At 38.7% G+C, this 18,105-nt stretch overlaps 1 protein-coding gene across 1 annotated transcript in view; it reads right to left on the bottom strand.

Annotated features, from left to right (window-relative positions):
* The window catches only part of LOC135220807 (mannose-1-phosphate guanyltransferase beta-like), a 165,219-nt gene that overhangs the window by 77,006 nt on the left and 70,108 nt on the right, over positions 1-18,105 (bottom strand).

Raw genomic sequence — 18,105 nt, 5'->3', positions numbered from 1 at the left:
TAAATTTTCTCTACTAAAAATCAAGTACGCAATCCTCAAGTTAGAAAAGAATATTGACTAATTATGCCCATGAGCAGGGAGTTTAGGAGGAAAAAAAAAACAAAAAAAGTGTGGTTCTTGAATTTTTTATATAGTTATTTTGGTGTTGAATACTTCATATTTTTATTATGTATTAACTTGCATAGTGTTTCTCATGCACACCATTTTCTACTATTACTTTTTTTAATGGGTTATGCACTATCATTGACAATGGATATTCTGCACCAAAAAGTTTAATGCTATGAACCCAACATATTCACAAGTTACAGGGCCAATTTTTTCCAAATATTCTGGGAAGATCCCTCATGAAAAATAAGAGAAATAGTATTCTTTATTTACCTTTGTATATTTTTTCATAACTGAATTATTGTCCAGCATAAGCACAGTGCTGTATAACAATTTCATATTGAAGGTATACCAGTGCCTTTTAATACATTCATTTTGTACTTAAAATTCCAGAATCACAGATCATTATCATTAACATCTTTTGTGAATATTGGACGTTATTGTTGTATAGTAGCATGGGTATTTGTGTAGTAAATTTTTATACAAGCACGTGGTGAAAGTCTGATTTTTTTAATTGTATGAAGATACATGCTTAAAAATAATCTTTATCCTGTATGGTTAATTTGTAAGGAACTTTTACTCAGTTTGATGTTTAGTATGATTAGGCTTATTTTCACACTATAAATATTATTGGCACTTAGAACACTTCTCATGAAATATATTTTAAGTTTTTTATCTGATATAAGAACTGACCCTTTGGGTCAACCCTGTGACAGGTAAAATTCTTTTAATTAATTTAACAATTTATTAATTTTTGTGAAAAAGTATTCATCAGAAATCACAAGTAACATTATGACATGTATACTACACAGTATTTACAGGAGAAAAGTTGGTATTGTTAGATATTTTAAAATTGCTTCATTACTACTATCTGATGCTTTTGTTAAAGTACATTAGTATAGTTAATTGATTATAATGTGGCTTGGTTTTTTCTCATTTTTATTTCCCGTTGACATGAGCTAACAGAATCTGCAATTTTGAATTTGAAGTAGTATGTGTGTTATCGTTGAGGCCTATTCTTTCTCAACATGGATAAAAAAATTGTTTATTTCATACAGTGAAGAGGTGACCAATAATGAATATTTCTCTATTCCACATAAACTTTTTCCGCTTGATTAGTTTCTCTGATTTTTGTAATTAAGTTTGGTAATAGTGTGCCTTATTTTTTTATGAATATTAAATTACTGCCCTGGTAGTATTATTCAAACTAAAAGTTGTTGTTCAATTTTATGTAAAACCTTTCCAGGAAGCTTTCTCTGTATTTGAAAAAGTCCAAAGTTGAGTGATTTAAAGAAAAAGTACCTCAATCCTGGACTGGCAGTACTTGAATTATATAAAAATATTTTTAGATCACTAGCTAGTGCACACTTGGACTAGAGAAAAGTAAGCCCTCCTGAATTAGTGTGTTCTGTTTGATACATTTATGAGAAATTTTTAAATGATTTTACAGTGAATGACTTGGAAGCAAACTGTACATTCAGCCTTAGTTGAGGAATGGTTCACTTACCAAATAATTATTTTAATAAGAATTTTTTTAATAGCATTTTTTTATACAGTACTCCATTACTCCAATATGTATAATGTTCATGTTAAAATCATATTTTTAGAAGTGAAATTATATATGTCCAATTTTGCATTTCTGATATAGTTGATATATGTATTAGTATAAGTTACTTTCTAAAAATTTGATAAATCACTAAAATAATAGCCAAGTCATTTGTTGCCGACCTCCATATTTATGTAACCTAAACAGTAACCATATACTATAGGAAGTGGATTAATAATGTTACAGAAGACTGTAGATATTACTTTATACCTATTAGTGTTACATGCAACTGTTTCATATAGTATTTTCCTTAAGTAATCAGAGCTTTCATTTTATGGGACATTTTCTGCAGTAGCCAGTAGCATTCAGTGAAAATGATGATCTAGTTTGTTTTAAAATAGTTGTGGAAATTTTTTAAAAATTAGAATGTGTTAATATTGTTGTTTGGGTTTAATAAACATTAATTTACAGCATCCCGTACCAGGGAGTTTAACTTTGAACTTTTCAGAGCTAACAAAAAAATAGGACAATACTGTATTAGATTTTGGACCCTCAAGCAAAGATCAGAAGGAATGATAATCCTGTTTTCACTTATTTTTGAGTTTTAAAATTTTTTATTCATTTGCAACTGTCTAGATTGTTTAGGTAACCTTGGATATACCTGTGTAGCTTGGGAAGTCTCATAACCTTGTTGTGTGCATGTAGAAGTGACTCAGGATTAAGTAGTACGTATACTCGACATATAATTTTGAGGCAATTGTTCAAGGACTTGCTCAATATTTAATATAGCATTATGTATGAAAAAAAATAAAGTTACAGTAGTGTTTCAAACACCATTTAACCTTTACCAGTCCATGCAGACTGTCCAAATGGAAAAATCCCATTTCAAATCTGCACTTATTGTTCAGTTCAAAATAATGCTGTAAACTTCCTGTATCCTTATAAAATTTTATCTTATTCCAGAGTACGTAAATACTATGATAATGAAATTAATTTAAAAATGGTGAAGTTCTAATGATGTTTCCTTGAATGTGAAAGGCTAATAGACATTCAAAAATGCAGTTGTTACAGGCCTGTACCTAGAGTTTTTTTTATGGGGGGGTCGTTCAACCCGGCCCCCCCTTGGTACAGGCCTGTGTTAGTGTCCTGTATTGATTGTGCCTTAAAATTAGAAGTCAAGATTTTTGCACAATTCCAGAGGCCTGCTTACTTTTATCCCTTTGGAATAGAGTTGTTTTCACAATTGTTTAATAAAGCTATTTCTTTGTGTCTCTTACAAAGCTAGTACTATTATCTTTGTTGCTGTAACTATCTTGATTAATGCTATCATCTTTCTCATATTGAGAAGTATTATTTATCTGCAGTATTTGTGCCGGTAAAGGAATTAATAATCATTTGTATATTTGCCAATAATTTTTTGTTTCTTTCCCTTTCTTTTTAAAGTAATTAAGTAGTAAAAAATGATGCTGATAATACAAAACAGGATTAAAATTCACAGTGCAGTGAACATGACCAGGATCACAGAAGGTTCCCTTCTACCTTCATGAATGACTTATGGTTTTCTTTTGAAAAGGCAAATTTTTCACATAACTGGTATTTTTTTATGTTTATAAACAGTTGCCTTTTGCCTTTTGTATGTGGAGTATCCTTCCACACATGCTGTCGACTGGCTGTATAACTGACTAAACAAGGGTGGTACCCAGGTGGAGACAGGGAGAGGGGATACCCATTATTACCCAACCTTTGTTCATACGCGAACAAACCTTTCGCCTTAACAATAGGATAATTTCTAGCGTCTAGCTGGCTCTGGGTAAAACACAGATGAAGCAAGGAATCTTGTGATATCTGGCAATGCATGCGTAAATCGGGTGAAGAGTGGTCAAAGGCCCCACACCTATGCCACCGTGTCAGTCTCTCTCTTAACCACCTGGGCGAGAGTTGTGGTTGATCTCTCTTGGCCTTTATTATTATTATTAAATAGGTGTTAGTTTTTTCCAGACCTTCTGAGTCTCAAGTAGACTCTTCTCGGGCTGGTTCTACAGGATCAATCCTGAGAAGAAGAAGAAGAAGAAGAAGAAGAAGAAAAAAAAAAAAAAAAAAAAAAATTTAGACTTTATTTGAGAAACCCGTCTTATTTAAAAAAATTTATTGATTATTAATTGAAAAATATGATGTTATTATGATATAACAAAGTTTCATGTATACTTTACCTGGCAGGTATAATATATAGCTATATTCTCTGTTCGCACTGGCAGAATTTTCAAAACTCGCGGCAACCGCTAGATCACTGGTAGTTCAGGTGATCGCCACCCCGCTCCCGTGGCGCTGGTGTCGGAATCATTCCCATTTTCGTCAGATTTTTCTCTCTGAACCCTGTCTCCTGAGGGGAGGTTGGGTGGGTGGAATTTAAATTATATATACCTGCCAAGGTAAGTATAGCATGAAACTTTGTTATATCATAATAACATCATTTTCATGTATGGACACTTACCTGGCAGGTATATATGTAGCTGATTGACACATTTGGAGGTGGGTCAAAGACAGCAAACATTGTAAAGAGTTTTAAAAATTTAAATTTAAAAATACTCTTAGATTCCTTACCTGCTAAGGATAGCTGACTTCAGCATTCCTGCCTTCTTAGCCTGCTAAACCTTAGTAGCTTCCAACTAGGACGTGACCTATTAGTTGATGAAGCTAATACAAGGTCTGATAACTGGACGGGGACCAATTTGTTGACAGGAAACCCTAGCCCTCTCTTACCACGGGCATTCATGCTAGGATAAGTTAGACCACCTGAACCACACACAACCTAACCTAACACACTACACTTCACAGACTGAAGAGGAAATTCACCCTCTCAGACAACCGTAAAAAACAACAACCACTTCATTAAAATACCTAGCATGTTAGTAAGTTATGGGGTGGAAACTCCTTTGCCCAATACTGCTCCTGAGGATACATATGGACCCAACGTTTGACAATTGTCAAACGTTGTTTTGACGTTTCTAAGGTAATGACTAGCAAACACTGAATTAGTCCTCCAAAACGTCGTTTCAATTAAATCTTTGAGGGCCATATTCTTTTTAAAAGCCAACGAAGTAGCTACTGCTCTCACTTCGTGTGCCTTAACCTTAAGGATGCCGAAATTTTCTTCTTGGCATAACATATGAGACTCTTTAATTAATTCCCTAAGGAAAAAGGCAATAGCATTTTTGGTCATTGCTCTGCTAGGGTCCTTCACAGAGCACCACAGTGATTCTGAAGTTCCTCTAATCTTACTGGTTTTATCCAAATAATAGCGCAATGCCCTTACTGGACAAAGAACTATCTCTTGTTCCTGTCCTACTAGATCTGAAAGACCCCTAATTTCAAATGACCTTGGCCATGGATGAGCTGGATTCTCGTTCTTGGCCAAGAACCCCTCCTGAAAGGACAAACCGCTTTGTCATGTTTCCAACCAATATGTTTGCTAATTGCTTGTAGCTCACTCACCCTTTTAGCTGTGGCCAATGCCACCAAAATATGGTCTTTTTTGTGATATCTCTCAACGAAGCTTGATCCATCGGTTCAAACTTACTAGTTCCTAAAAATTTCAGGACCACATCGAGATTCCAGGACGGAGCTCTGTATTGGGGTTCCTTCCTTGTTGCAAAAGACCTTATGAGGTCTCTCAGATCTAGATTATTTGTAATATCTAGACCTCTATGTCTAAATACAGAAGCCAACATACTCCGATACCCTTTAATCGTCTGAGTTGACAATTTTATTTCCTTCTTTAAGTATAAAAGGAAGTCGGCAATTTGAGTCACAGAGGTACTGGATGAAGAAATCTTCCGACTCTTGCACCACTTGCGAAAGATTCCCCACTTCGCCTGGTACAACTTAATAGTAGAGGCTCTTCTAGCTCCGGCCACCGCTCTGGCCGCCTCTCTAGAAAACCCCCTCGCTCTGACAAGTCTTTCGATAGTCTGAACGCAGTCAGACCCAGAGCGAGGGTGTTCTTGTGGTACCTGTTGAAGTGAGGCTGTTTGAGTAGATCTACTCTTGCTGGAAGTGTCCTTGGTACATCTATTGTCCATTCCAGTACCTCTGTGAACCAATCTCGGGCCGGCCAGTATGGAGCTATGAGAGTCATTCTTGTCCCTTGACTCTCCCTGAACTTCTTCAAAACCTTCCCTAATATCTTGAACGGGGGAAAGGCGTAGACGTCTAGCCCCGTCCAATCTAGAAGAAAGGCGTCTACTGCGACTGCTTGACGGTCTGGGACTGGAGAGCAATACGTCGTCAATCTCTTCGTCATTGCTGTCGCAAACAAGTCTACCACTGGGCGACCCCATAATCTCCACAGACTCTGGCATACTTCTAAATGAAGAGTCCATTCTGTTGATAGAAGTTGACCTTCCCTGCTCAACAGGTCCGCTCTCACATTCTTCTCCCCTTGAATGAATCTGGTGAGAAGGGTTACGTTTTCCTTCTCTGCCCAAAGAAGGATCTCCTCCGCCAACTTGCAAAGAGAGATTGAATGTGTCCCTCCTTGTTTGCGGATGTACGCCAGAGCTGTGGTATTGTCCGCGTTGACTTGTACCACCTTGTTGCGAATCACCGCGTTGAACTCCTTCAAGGCCAAGAAAATCGCCATCAGTTCCTTCCTGTTTATATGCCAAGCCGTTTCCTCCTTGCTCCAACGACCTGAAACTTCTTGAAGTCCGAGAGTCGCTCCCCAGCCTGCGTCCGATGCGTCTGAGAACAATACATGGTCTGGGTTCTGTTGCTGGAGAGACGCTCCCTTTGCTAACTCTTCCCCGGAGTTAGCCACCACTTTAACTCCTCTTTGATCTTGCGAGGAATTCGAAACAGGAAGGAATCTGGTTGCGATTTTCTTGGCCAGACTTGGTTCAAAAATATTTGTAGGGGTCTCATGTGAAGTCTTCCTAGAGAAACGAACCGTTCCAGGGACGAGAGTGTCCCCAGTAAGCTCATCCACTCTCGTGCTGAACATTGTTCTTTCTCTAGAAAGGCTTGCAATTTCCGGATGCACAGATCTTGTCTGTTGGGAGACGGAAAAGCCCGAAAAGTCACTGAGGAGGATCAATCCCCAAATAAACTAGCTCCTGACTGGGGTTCATATTCGACTTTTCTAAGTTTCACCATCACCCTAACTCTTTCGTTAATGTTAACGTCGTTTCTAAGTCCTCCAGACACTGCTTTCTTGATTGGGCTCTTATGAGCCAATCGTCTAGGTATAGAGACACTCTTATTCCTAGAATGTGTAGCCACTTGGCCACACTCGCCATCACTCTTGTAAAAACTTGTGGGGCTGTGCACAGTCCAAAACAGAGGGCTTTGAACTGAAAAACCCTGTTCTGGATCACAAATCTCAGGTACTTCCTGGATCTTGCATGAATTGGGATATGAAAATATGCGTCTTGAAGGTCCAGGGTGACCATCCAGTCCCCTGGACGTAACCGCTGCCAGTACTGAAATCGGTCGTCTCCATCGTAAATTTTGTTTTCTCCACAAATAAATTGAGTTGACTTACGTCCAGTACTTGGTCTCCATCCCCCCGAGGATTTTTCTACTAAAACAGCCGGTTGTAAAATCCCGGAGATAAGTGATCCAGAACAGGTTCTATTGCTCCTTTCTTGAGCATAGAAAGCACTTGTTCTTGTAGTGCTTCTTGTTTCACTGGATCGCTGTATGTGAGCTCCCAGGTCTCTTGGCGATGTCGTAAGAGGTGGTCTCTTTAGAAAAGGGTCTCTTGTAGCCTTCGTGTTTTTGCCACCTTGACTACCCAAGGCTCTGCTCCCTTTTCTTGCCAAATCTCCCAAAACTTCTGGAGTCTGGCACCTACTGATGTCTGAAGGACTTGCTGTTCATTGTTTAGTACTGGGTTTCGAACCCCTCTTGGACGGAGCTCTTCTTGCTCTGAAAGCCGGACGAGAAAAGGACTTGCCTCGAAAGGGCTGAATAGCTTGCCTTGCTTCCTTAGGGGTCTTCTTAACTACCTTGTTGGGTAAAAATTTCCTTACCGAGGAAGTTAACAGATCCTGCGTCGCCTTCTGAGTTATGGGAAACGCGTAATATCCTTGATAATATCCGCAGGAAACAATTGCTCAGAAAGTGGGGAAAAAAGCAATTCGGATTTCTGGGCATTAGAAACGCCCTTAGCAGTAAAAGAGCATAGGAGTGACCTTTTCTTTAACACTCCTGCGGTGAAAAGAGATGCTAATTCATTCGCTCCATCCCTTAAGGCTTTGTCCATGCAGGACATAATACTGCTTGGGAGTTGAGAAGCCGTTGCTTCATTATCTTCCACTGTTCGTCCCAGAGCTCCCAAGGACCAATCCAAAAAATTAAAAACCTCGAAGGTCCGGAAAATCCCTTTCAAGAGATGGTCTAATTCTGATGGAGACCACCACACTTTGGCCGAATTCAAGGCATGTCTGCGGGAACTGTCAACAATGTTGGAAAAATCCCCCTGGGAGGAGGCAGGCACTCCCAGGCCGAGATTTTCCCCTGTCGCATACCAAATCCCGGACTTCGATGCCAATTTGGCAGGAGGGAAAGAGAACACAGTCTTGCCCGATTCCCTCTTTTCCTTCAACCATGTATCAATTCTTTGAAGCGCCTTCTTAGCCGTAATCGAAAATTTCATCTTCAAAAACGAGGACTTCTTCGGAGTTTTGTTCTTGGAGAATTGAAAAGGGGTGGGGAGATGTTGGAGCTGCAGGCTGAAAATCCCCTCCAAAAAGTGAAATAAGGCAATTCGTCAATTTCTTATAATCTGAAGAAGGTGCTTCACCTTCTTTTCCTTCCTCAGATTCTAAGTCTTCTATTTCCTCTTCTGCCGAAGACACATCCTGTAAACCCAGGTCTTGCTGCAGAAAATCTTCTCCAACCTCGCGGGAAAGGGAAAAACGGGCTCCTGCCGCCTGCGTTCCTGCGTCCTTCTGAGCTCCGAGGCTGCGTCCTGCGTCCTGTTCCGGAGCTTGCGTCCCTGCGTCCTGCTCCGGAAACTTGCGTCCTGCATTCCTGTCTCGGAAACTTGCGTCCTGCGTCCTGCTCTCGTAACTTGCGTCCTGCGTCCTGCTCCCGTAACTTGCGTCCTGCCCGAGACTCCGAAGCCTGACGAGAAGTAGGCCAACCATCATGCGTCCTCTTAGACGACTTGACTGGGAGAGATGCGTCCTTACGCCTCGTAGGAGGAAGTTCCGAAGTTCCCCACGATTTAACCAAATCAGCTAACCTTCCTTGCATCTCTTCAAGGAAGTTCCTAGTCTCTGCTTCCTGGCGGGAAGTCTGAGCAACCGGAGAACGACGACGAGACGTATCATCAACACGAGATACTCGATCTTGAGTCCTACGATAAGGAGAAGATATCGGAGAGACTGCTCCGTAATCAGACGGAGAGCTCCTATCCCGAGAACCGTCGTACTCATGAGGTCTTGCGTCTTGTCTTGACTTAACGGCTCTCCTCCTTTTAATCGGAACCACCTCTTCCTCATCACTAGAAGAGAAAATCTCGGGACTACTCCACCGTTCTTGTGGGTAACGTTCATCTTGAGAAGACGTAGGTCTATGCGTCCTCTTCAGAGGACGCGAAGCTTCCGCATAACGTCCATACCTGCCTGACGCAGCACTATCTGTCGAGGAAAAACACTTCCCAGTGTCGCCTTTTCTATGACGCACTGCTGCAGCCTGGGACGCAACAGGACTGCCTGAAGGGACGACTGATCGTAAGGGAACCCCTCTCGCCTCCCTTCGACTGTACGACTATGCCTTCTCCCTGGGTCTGGGAGCTTGGCAGAGCCTAGGTCTAGGAGCACGAGTGAGACGATCAGCCGCCCCCTCCACTACACTGACACTTTCAAACGTACCCACTTTGTCTGTAAGACGCTGAATCTGATCGCCCATGGACGCAAGGGCGGCAAACACTTTCACAATATTAGTATCCTCAGAAACAGCAGCGGGCGCAGGAGATACCTGAGGAGAAGGATTAGCAACTTCTACTTGGGAAGAAGGGGGAGACATACCAGAAGTATTCAAGGCCTTACTAGAAGAACCTGACCTCTCACTCCGAGACACCGATCTTCTTACTCTATCCTTTTCAAGTCTCTCAACATATTTGGTGAAAGTCTTCCATTCTTTCTCATTTAAACTTTCACACTCATTACATCTATTATCCCAAGTACACAAAACCTCTCTACACTTCTTACATACTGTGTGAGGATCTACCGAAGCTTTCGGCAGTCTCACCTTACACCCTTCTTTCGTACACACTCGAAATACTATACCAGAATCAGACATTATAATAACTTCCAATTGCGATGCCATAACAACTTTCCAATACGATACCCAATAAAGCATCCAAGTACAGCGAAAGTCAGCTAACGAGTTTCGAATTCTAGCAGGGAACCAACAACGATGTTGCCGGTTCAGTGGCAGAAAAAAATCTGACGAAAATGGGAATGATTCCGAGCACCAGCGCCCACTGGGAGGCGGGGGGTGGCGATCACCTGAACTACCAGTGATCTAGCGGTTGCCGCGAGTTTTGAAAATTCTGCCAGTGCGAACAGAGAATATAGCTATATATATACCTTGCCAGGTAAGTGTCATACATGAACCCTGCTTTCCGCAAGAATATTTTTCATTTCTGAACTCCGCAGATAAATAGATCTTTGCTGGGTCCAATTTGGGCACTCAACAAGCAAATGCTGTACTGTCATGGGTGTTTGACATCTGTTTACATTTCATGGGTCAGCATGTGGTGTTGACATCAAGTGACCATGTGAGAATCTGTGTGTCCTATACGTAGCCTTGCTAGGATCACCTCTTTTGCTCTTTCCTCCTGTAGGATGTCCTCCATGCATAGACTTCAGTTTTTATATTTTAAGTTTGTTTGTTGTTGGCACCGAGACCCATTCTTCTTTCCAATCCTGGTAAATTAATGTTTTACTGATTTTACCCAGTCTGACACTGGCATATGAAATTGTTGGAGGGATAGTGCAGGCTAATTTGGCAGCAGAGTCTGCATATTCATTTCCTTTTATTCCCACGTGTGCTGGGATCCAACATATTTCCATTGATATTCCTGATTGGAGGAGTTGATGAATTTTTATTTGAATTTCCTGTACTATTTGGTTTCCTGATTTATACTGTCCTATTGCATCTATAGCGCTACGTGAGTCACTGAAAATTACAGAGACACTTGCTTTTGTTTGCTCGATATCATATCTAGCTATCTGTATGGCTGTGACTTCAGCAGTAAATACTGATGATATTGAAGGTAGGCTTTTTTTACTTAACATATTTTTCGATATGCAGATGCTCCTACTCCAACATTATTTTTGGAGCCGTCTGTAATATATCATAAATTTGTCGCCTTTTCTTCTAATGTGCTCCAAAGCATGTTGGCGGTACATTTCCGTACTTGTCATTTGTTTTTTGAGTAGGTAAGACAGGAGGTACATATCTTTACTCTATTTAAAATCCATGGTGGTGGCAATTCCATTGGTGGGTGAAAATTGGATTCATATTATGTATGTTCATTATGTATCTAGCTCTTTTTGGGAAAGAGCTAGTACTGTTAACTGCTGTTACTTGATTACAGTTTTGGAAGCAGTAAGTTGCAGGAGACGATCCCGCTTGCATTGAAAGACCTCTTTGTATTGTTATTAAATTACGGTGATGTTTTAAGGGCAAAATACCTGCCTCCACCAAAAGTGAGTTTGTTGGGGACGATCGAAAGCTCCCTGTGCACAATCGCACGCCTTCATGGTGCACTGCATCGAGAGATTTTAATGCAGATTCTGAGGCGGCATGAATATATTGGACAGCAGTAATCTAATAATGGGAAATAAAGACTGTTGCCTTATATATCATTAATAAATGTCTCGCTTTGCTCCCCAATTAGTGTGTGATAACTTTTTTAATATGGCAAGGGCTTTGATGCCCTTGGCTTTAATGTATTTGATGTCGCTCTTTCCAATTTAAATGTTGATCAAATATTACTCTAGATACTTGATTTTTGTACAAAATTGTATTTCAGTGCTATAAAGATGCAGTTTGATTGTTTGGTTCTTCATCCACCTTTTGTCTTTGTAGAAGACGATTGCTTTTGTTTTATCAGTTGAAAATTTAAATCCAACTGAATTTGCCCAACTACATATATTTGAAATGGCAGTACTGAGAACTCTCTGAGCATGTCTCAGATTACTACTCGTATAGTAAATGACAAGTCATCAACATATAAACTGTTTTTTTACACCACTTGGTAAATTTATAGTAATGTCATTGATTGCTAAAGCAAACAATGTACAGCTCAAGACACTACCTGAGGGATTCCTTCTTCCAGTTTATAGGTTACTGAGTAGGAATTTTCTACTCTACTTGAAAAAGTTCTGTTTGTTAAGAAGTTCATCCTTAATAAATATTGGTAAGTGGCCTCTTAGTCCCTTGGAGTGGAGTTTTTGCATGATGTTATGTTTCATGTTGTATCGTATGCTTTTTTCTATATCAAAAAATATAGCTACTGTTAATTTCTTTTTTGTTCAAAGCCTTTTTTGATATGATCTTCTAAATGTGTTAAGGGATCTAGGGTTGATCTGCCAGCTATTGAACAGATTGTGTTGGTGTTAAAATGGATTCTTTGGTTATTACATACGTTAATCGTGCATTAACCATTTTTTCTAAGATTTTGCATAGGCAACTTGTTAGAGATATCGGTCTATAATTGGATGGATTACTTGCATCCTTTCCTGGTTTGTTTATTGGAATAATTATGGCATGTTTCCATTTATCAGGAAAGACACGTTTTAGCCAGATACTATTGTAAAATTTTAATAAATATGATTTAGCTATAGGAGCTAATTTTTCTATCATTTCAAATGATATATCATATCCTGGTGCAGAGGGATGACAAGAGTTGATGGCATTATCTAGTTCATCCATGTTAAAAATATAGTTATATTCCAGGTCTTCAAGAGTTTCAAAATTGAGTATTATATTTTCTTTTTGTTTTCTGATACTTTGAAATGTGTATCTAGGCTGGAGTAAGCACTGATTGTTTTTCAAAATGTTTCCCAATTATGTTTGATATTTCATAAGTATCATGGTATATTTTTCCATTTAAATGTATTGCACTTCTGGAGGTCTTATATGTTTCCATTGATTTTCCTTATCTTTTGCCAGACATCCCTTGTGGATGTGTTTGAAGATATGTTTGAGACATATTCCTTCCATGATGCGATTTTTTCAGCTATTACCGTTTTTCTAAATTTGGCTGTATATTTGTTATATAGTGGTTTAATGTGGTTAATTGTTATGTTTCTGTTATAACTATTTTGCTTTAATATGTTTATACTATAGGGCATTTTGTTGAGTGATTTAAGGCGAGTTTTGAGTCTGTTTAGATTGCGACTCAATATATGTTTTATTTTCTTTAATGTTGTTAATGTTGGATTCCACCAGGGACAGGGGATTTTGTGGAATGTGTTTTGTTTTTGGAATACTTTTGTTTATCTGCAGCATTTATTATGAAGTTTGAGAAGGATTCACATGTAGTATTGTGATCTTCATTATGTGGGATGGGGGTATGTTTCGTGTGTATAGGAAATATTTATCCCAGTTAGCTTTTTGGATATTATATTTTGTAGGTGGCAATATTTTGACATTACTTGAGTAGTTCAGAATGATTGGGAAATGGTCACTTGTGTATGAATCGTCTAGGACGTTCCATTCAAATTTCTCCGCTACATCATTATTTGAACATAATGAATGTCAATTGAAGAAAAGGTTAGGTGTGTATTTGAAAAATATGTTGGAACTTCCACTTTCATTGAGACAATACAGGTTGTGTTTCATTATAGTATTCCTCTATGTTTGAGTTCCGGATGTGTCAGTGGGGTTATTAATTATCCCATAATGGATTATGTGCATTAAATCTCCTACTATAAGTAGTGGTTCCTGTATACTTTTGCTAATAAGTTCAGAAAAATCACTGAAATTTGCATTGAAATTTGGTTGGTTATATAAATTACAAATAGTAATTTTACTTTTATCAGGCATATACAGTTTAATTGATGATATTTGATATGGCATAGATGGTACGTCAACAGGTTCATATGTAATGCTATTATGAACGTATATGGCTGTGCCTAATTTTCCACCGTCAGTTGGTGAATAACAGGCAATTTTATAGTGTTGGATATTTGTAGGGTTACTTCCTATATGTTGTAGACATATGCCACATTGGGTTTGTGGTCTCGTATGATTCTTTGTAATTCACCCAGACGTAGTCGGGTTAAGAGACCATTTACATTCCATTGAATGATTTTATATTCCATTATTGGGAGGAATTGGTGTTAAATTCTGTAAATTGATTGCTGATTTACTTTATCTCGTAGTTTATATGCATTTGAATTTATTTGTGGTTTTTTTAATCGTTGTATTTGTTATGTGGTTATTAGATTCTGCAGTTGTTTTTTGTTTTCATAGTTGAATATTAATAAGTCTATTTTTGATTTTATAATTTCCTTTTTTTGTGTTTTAAGGATTCAGAACATAATTCGTTCTCATGTTGGTGTGTTAAAGGGCACCTCCTTAATTGGTAAAATTGTCAATACAATTCGTACTGTGTCCTCTGTCTTGGTAGTTAGTTGGTTATATGTACTTACAAAGCATTCATTACAACCACAAGATGAAGCATGTTTGGTAATGTTAATTATTGGTTCAGAAGTTTTTGGTCTAGCTTTAGAAATTTCTGGTTTTGTAATTCTATTGTTCCTTTTCTGTAGTGATAAGGACTGTTGGTTTGAGGGGTTATTTGTTTTGTTGTTGTTAATGGGATATATTTCGGTCTTGTGGATGATTGGGGGGTGATAGTTATATTTTGGTTTGGTTTAATGGTATGATTTTCATTAGTATTATTTGATGGAACTTGTAAAGAGTGATCTTTACTGTCCAGATGTTGGCTGTTTGATTGAGATTGAGGGTAATTGTGTATTTCCATTGTGATGAGGTTAGTTTAATATCTTTTTTAAAATGTTCTCTGGTGTAGTTGGAGTCTCTCTGGATTGATTGTAATTTTCAATATTTACCTTTTTTCCCTTAGGTGGGGTTCTTCTAGAATTCTTTTCTTTTTGCCAGTTCGATTATCATCATTATTTAATTCTTCTTCTATTGGAAGTTCTTTTCCATGGATAACTGAATCATCTATGTTAGTGGTGGTATTGGTTGTTGTAATATCACTTTTATTTTGTGTTTCAGTATTATTGGTATGAAATCCAGTTTCCCTGTTTATACTATCTTGTTTGTCATTGTGCTGTTTGATGTCTTGATTTTTAGTCACATTTGAAAAGGTGGGGGTTTTGGATGGATTGTTAACGCCTCTTACTTTTAGCTCAAGTCTGGCTTCCATGACTGACATTCCTGTCCTATTTATTAACAACTGAAGTTCTGTGTTATATTGGTAAAATGAACACTCCTTAGATTTGCGTGATGGCTAGTCCACAATTAATACATTTTTGATTGATTACAGTTCCAATTATTGTATGGTCATCTGATGCACAGACTGCCACATATAGCTTTATTACGGCATCTTTGTATGTGTGTCCATACCTTGAGCACTGTGTACATTGTAATGGTTTAGGAACAAAAGGACGAACTTCTCTATTTTGTCCAAGAATTTTTTATTTTAAATGGTAAGTCTTGCCTGTAATTTTATTTTGGCAATGTTGATATTTTTACTTTTATCTTTCCTACTTGAAATAGAGTATATTTCTAAATCGTGGATATTGTTATATCTCAATTTTAGGGAGTCTAGCAATAGTTGTTTTGAAGGAAGCTCCTGCTCGCTATTGGGTAGGATGACTGTACCCTGTACATAATTCAATGTTTCGTGGCTTGTAATTATTACCTTTATATTATTTATTTCTGTTATACTTAAAAAGGCAGTGGACTGCTTTTTATTGGTTACTTGGATAAGCCATTTATTGTCCTTGATGTGTCTGCATTCCATGTCTTGTGTTGGATATATGTTAATAATTTGTTTTCTAGCATCGCTGCTGAGATTTTGTTGTCAGCTTTGAGGACTAGAAATCTTGACCAATTATCTGGTCCAAAGAGGTCATCAAATGTACCAATGTGGGATTAAGTCGGTAATTTTTGTTTCTTTTTTTTTGGTCTTGTTTTATATGTGCTGTCTATTATGATTTTTATATTTTTCTGTATTGCTGGGAGGATTATTTGTCTCTAATTCAGAATTATTGTTCATCATATATGGTTCCATTGTTACGATATTGGAGTTTACCAATTTATTTTTGTTTGTTGTTTTCTTTTTTATTTATGCACTCTATTTGGTTTTCTGGCTCTGCTGCTTTACTTGGAACAGGGTGTTCCTTTGTATCTTTTATAGTACTTTGTCACTACTTGTGGCAGTACCCTAGGAAATTCGGGAGTGACGTGCCAATGGTCATCAACTGTGCCGTAGTTTTCCATCATGGGGCCCAGGGGTACTCAAATCATTTATTTCACAGTTCATAAATTTTGTTTTAGTTTTTTAAAAAAAAAAAAAAAAAAAAAATTCTTGAAAAGATATCATTGGCCCTTCGCGAAGTTAAATCTTCTGCCAAAGGCACAAGTGAGAAAGGACTCCCAAATGTCCGCATCCCTACCCTACCAAAAGGGGATGGCATAACATGATTAGTATGGCCCAAGTGTAAGCAGAACCCGCTTGCTAGGACTAAGAGTATTATGTTAATACAATTATCCCCCATCCTAATCACATTATGGGCAAACTGGATAGAATGCGAGAGTTCTATTCCTAGAACCAGGCCCCCCCTGGAATCCGTGGTCCAGTCCACAGAATGTTCCGCCTGAAAAACAGGTCCGAACATTGTCGGGTAGATGATGGATCTACCACAGTTCTCACTATTTAGCTTCGGATTTAACTCCACGTTAAGCCATGATATGTTTTCTCATTTATTTGCTTTTAAAAATTTTGGCAAAAAATGGAAAAGTCCACATAAGTTTACTCGAAATATATAATGTCATATGGGACTCTTGGGTTCGAACCTGGGAAGAGATTCCTGAGGTTCGAGAGCCCCTCACCACGTCAAGGTGGTCCCAAAATGAGGGCTCTTGGCCTTTAAAGTCTATACTAATGTTAAGTCTGAGGATTTGTTCACGTATGAACAAATGACAAATTTTCTAAGACAATCTGTATTTTTCATAGCTACTGACCTGAGGTCTTAACATTATAATGCCCACCTCTCTTATCTGCCCCTCTGTTTCCTAAGATATCCTGAGTTGGGAAAGACTTGACCACGGTGGCCTAGGTGCGTGGTCTTTGATCACTCTTCACCCGATTTACACATGCGTTGCCAGACATCACAAGATTCCTTGCTTTCATCTGTTTTTTAACCGGATCCAGCTAGGCACTAGAAATTGTCCTGTTTTAACGGGATCCAGCTAGACACTAGAAATTATCCTATTGTTAAGACCTCAGGTTTGTAGCTATGAAAAATACTAATTGTCTTAGAAAATTTGTCATTTCGACCTGTATGCAGAAAGAAAAACTGAAGGGAAAAATGAAGCTGGGTAGATGAGGTAGGTCAAAGTTTGTATACCCATGAAGATACAAATAACAGTAAAAATTTGGCATTTATCCCAATGGATACAAACACTATGCATTTCGTATATGAAGACATTAGGTGGAAGGGAGGTTGTACCCACAGGTTGGGTTGAGGACCTTTGTGGGCAATGTGTGCCACCGTGCAGAAAAAAGGTACTAACTTCTCTGCTGGCACTGACCTGGAAGTCAAGGAGGTGGTGCAACACTGCCATTGGTCTGAAGGGTCGGCGGGGCTCCCTCTACCCCGACTCCACCTGTTATAGCGCCTCATGGCATGACTGGTATGGTGTCAGTGGCAGCGAGTTCAATTCTAGGGCATTCCACTGAGGGGTCAGAGATGTGTATTTCTGGTGATAGAAGTTCCTCTCGTCGACGTGGTCGAGTCACATAAAGCTGTTGGTCCCGTTGCTGAATAACCACTGGTTTCCATGCAACGTAAAAAAAAACACCATACAAACAAATCTTCCCCGACTCCACATGTTACAGACTGGAATCATGTTGGTCCAATCCTAATAAACTCAGTTCCCCTCTGCAGAGGTGGGAAACAGTTTGTCAGCAGAAAAACCTTTGTTACATAAAAAGTCTCACCCATTTGTTTTATAAATGGGGAGATGGAGGTGTGGCTGCAGGCTACTTTCTAATGGTAGTTGGTGTGTGCTTCTACTCACGGAGTTTGCCCCCTCCCTCTTTAACGAAGATATCATACAAATAAAAAGGCCATGTCTTCATTTAACGGGGCCTTTATTACATCTCTATAAAGTTTCATACTGCTGGTTACAACCTCATAGCCCGTGAAAAAACTGAAAGGGCAACAAAGTAAAAC

The sequence above is a fragment of the Macrobrachium nipponense genome, chromosome 2 (genome assembly GCF_015104395.2).
Source record: "Macrobrachium nipponense isolate FS-2020 chromosome 2, ASM1510439v2, whole genome shotgun sequence".
Classification (NCBI taxonomy): Eukaryota; Metazoa; Arthropoda; class Malacostraca; order Decapoda; family Palaemonidae; genus Macrobrachium; species Macrobrachium nipponense.
The sequence above is the reverse complement of the archived record's forward strand: the minus strand, read 5'-3'. Positions and strand labels throughout refer to the sequence as shown.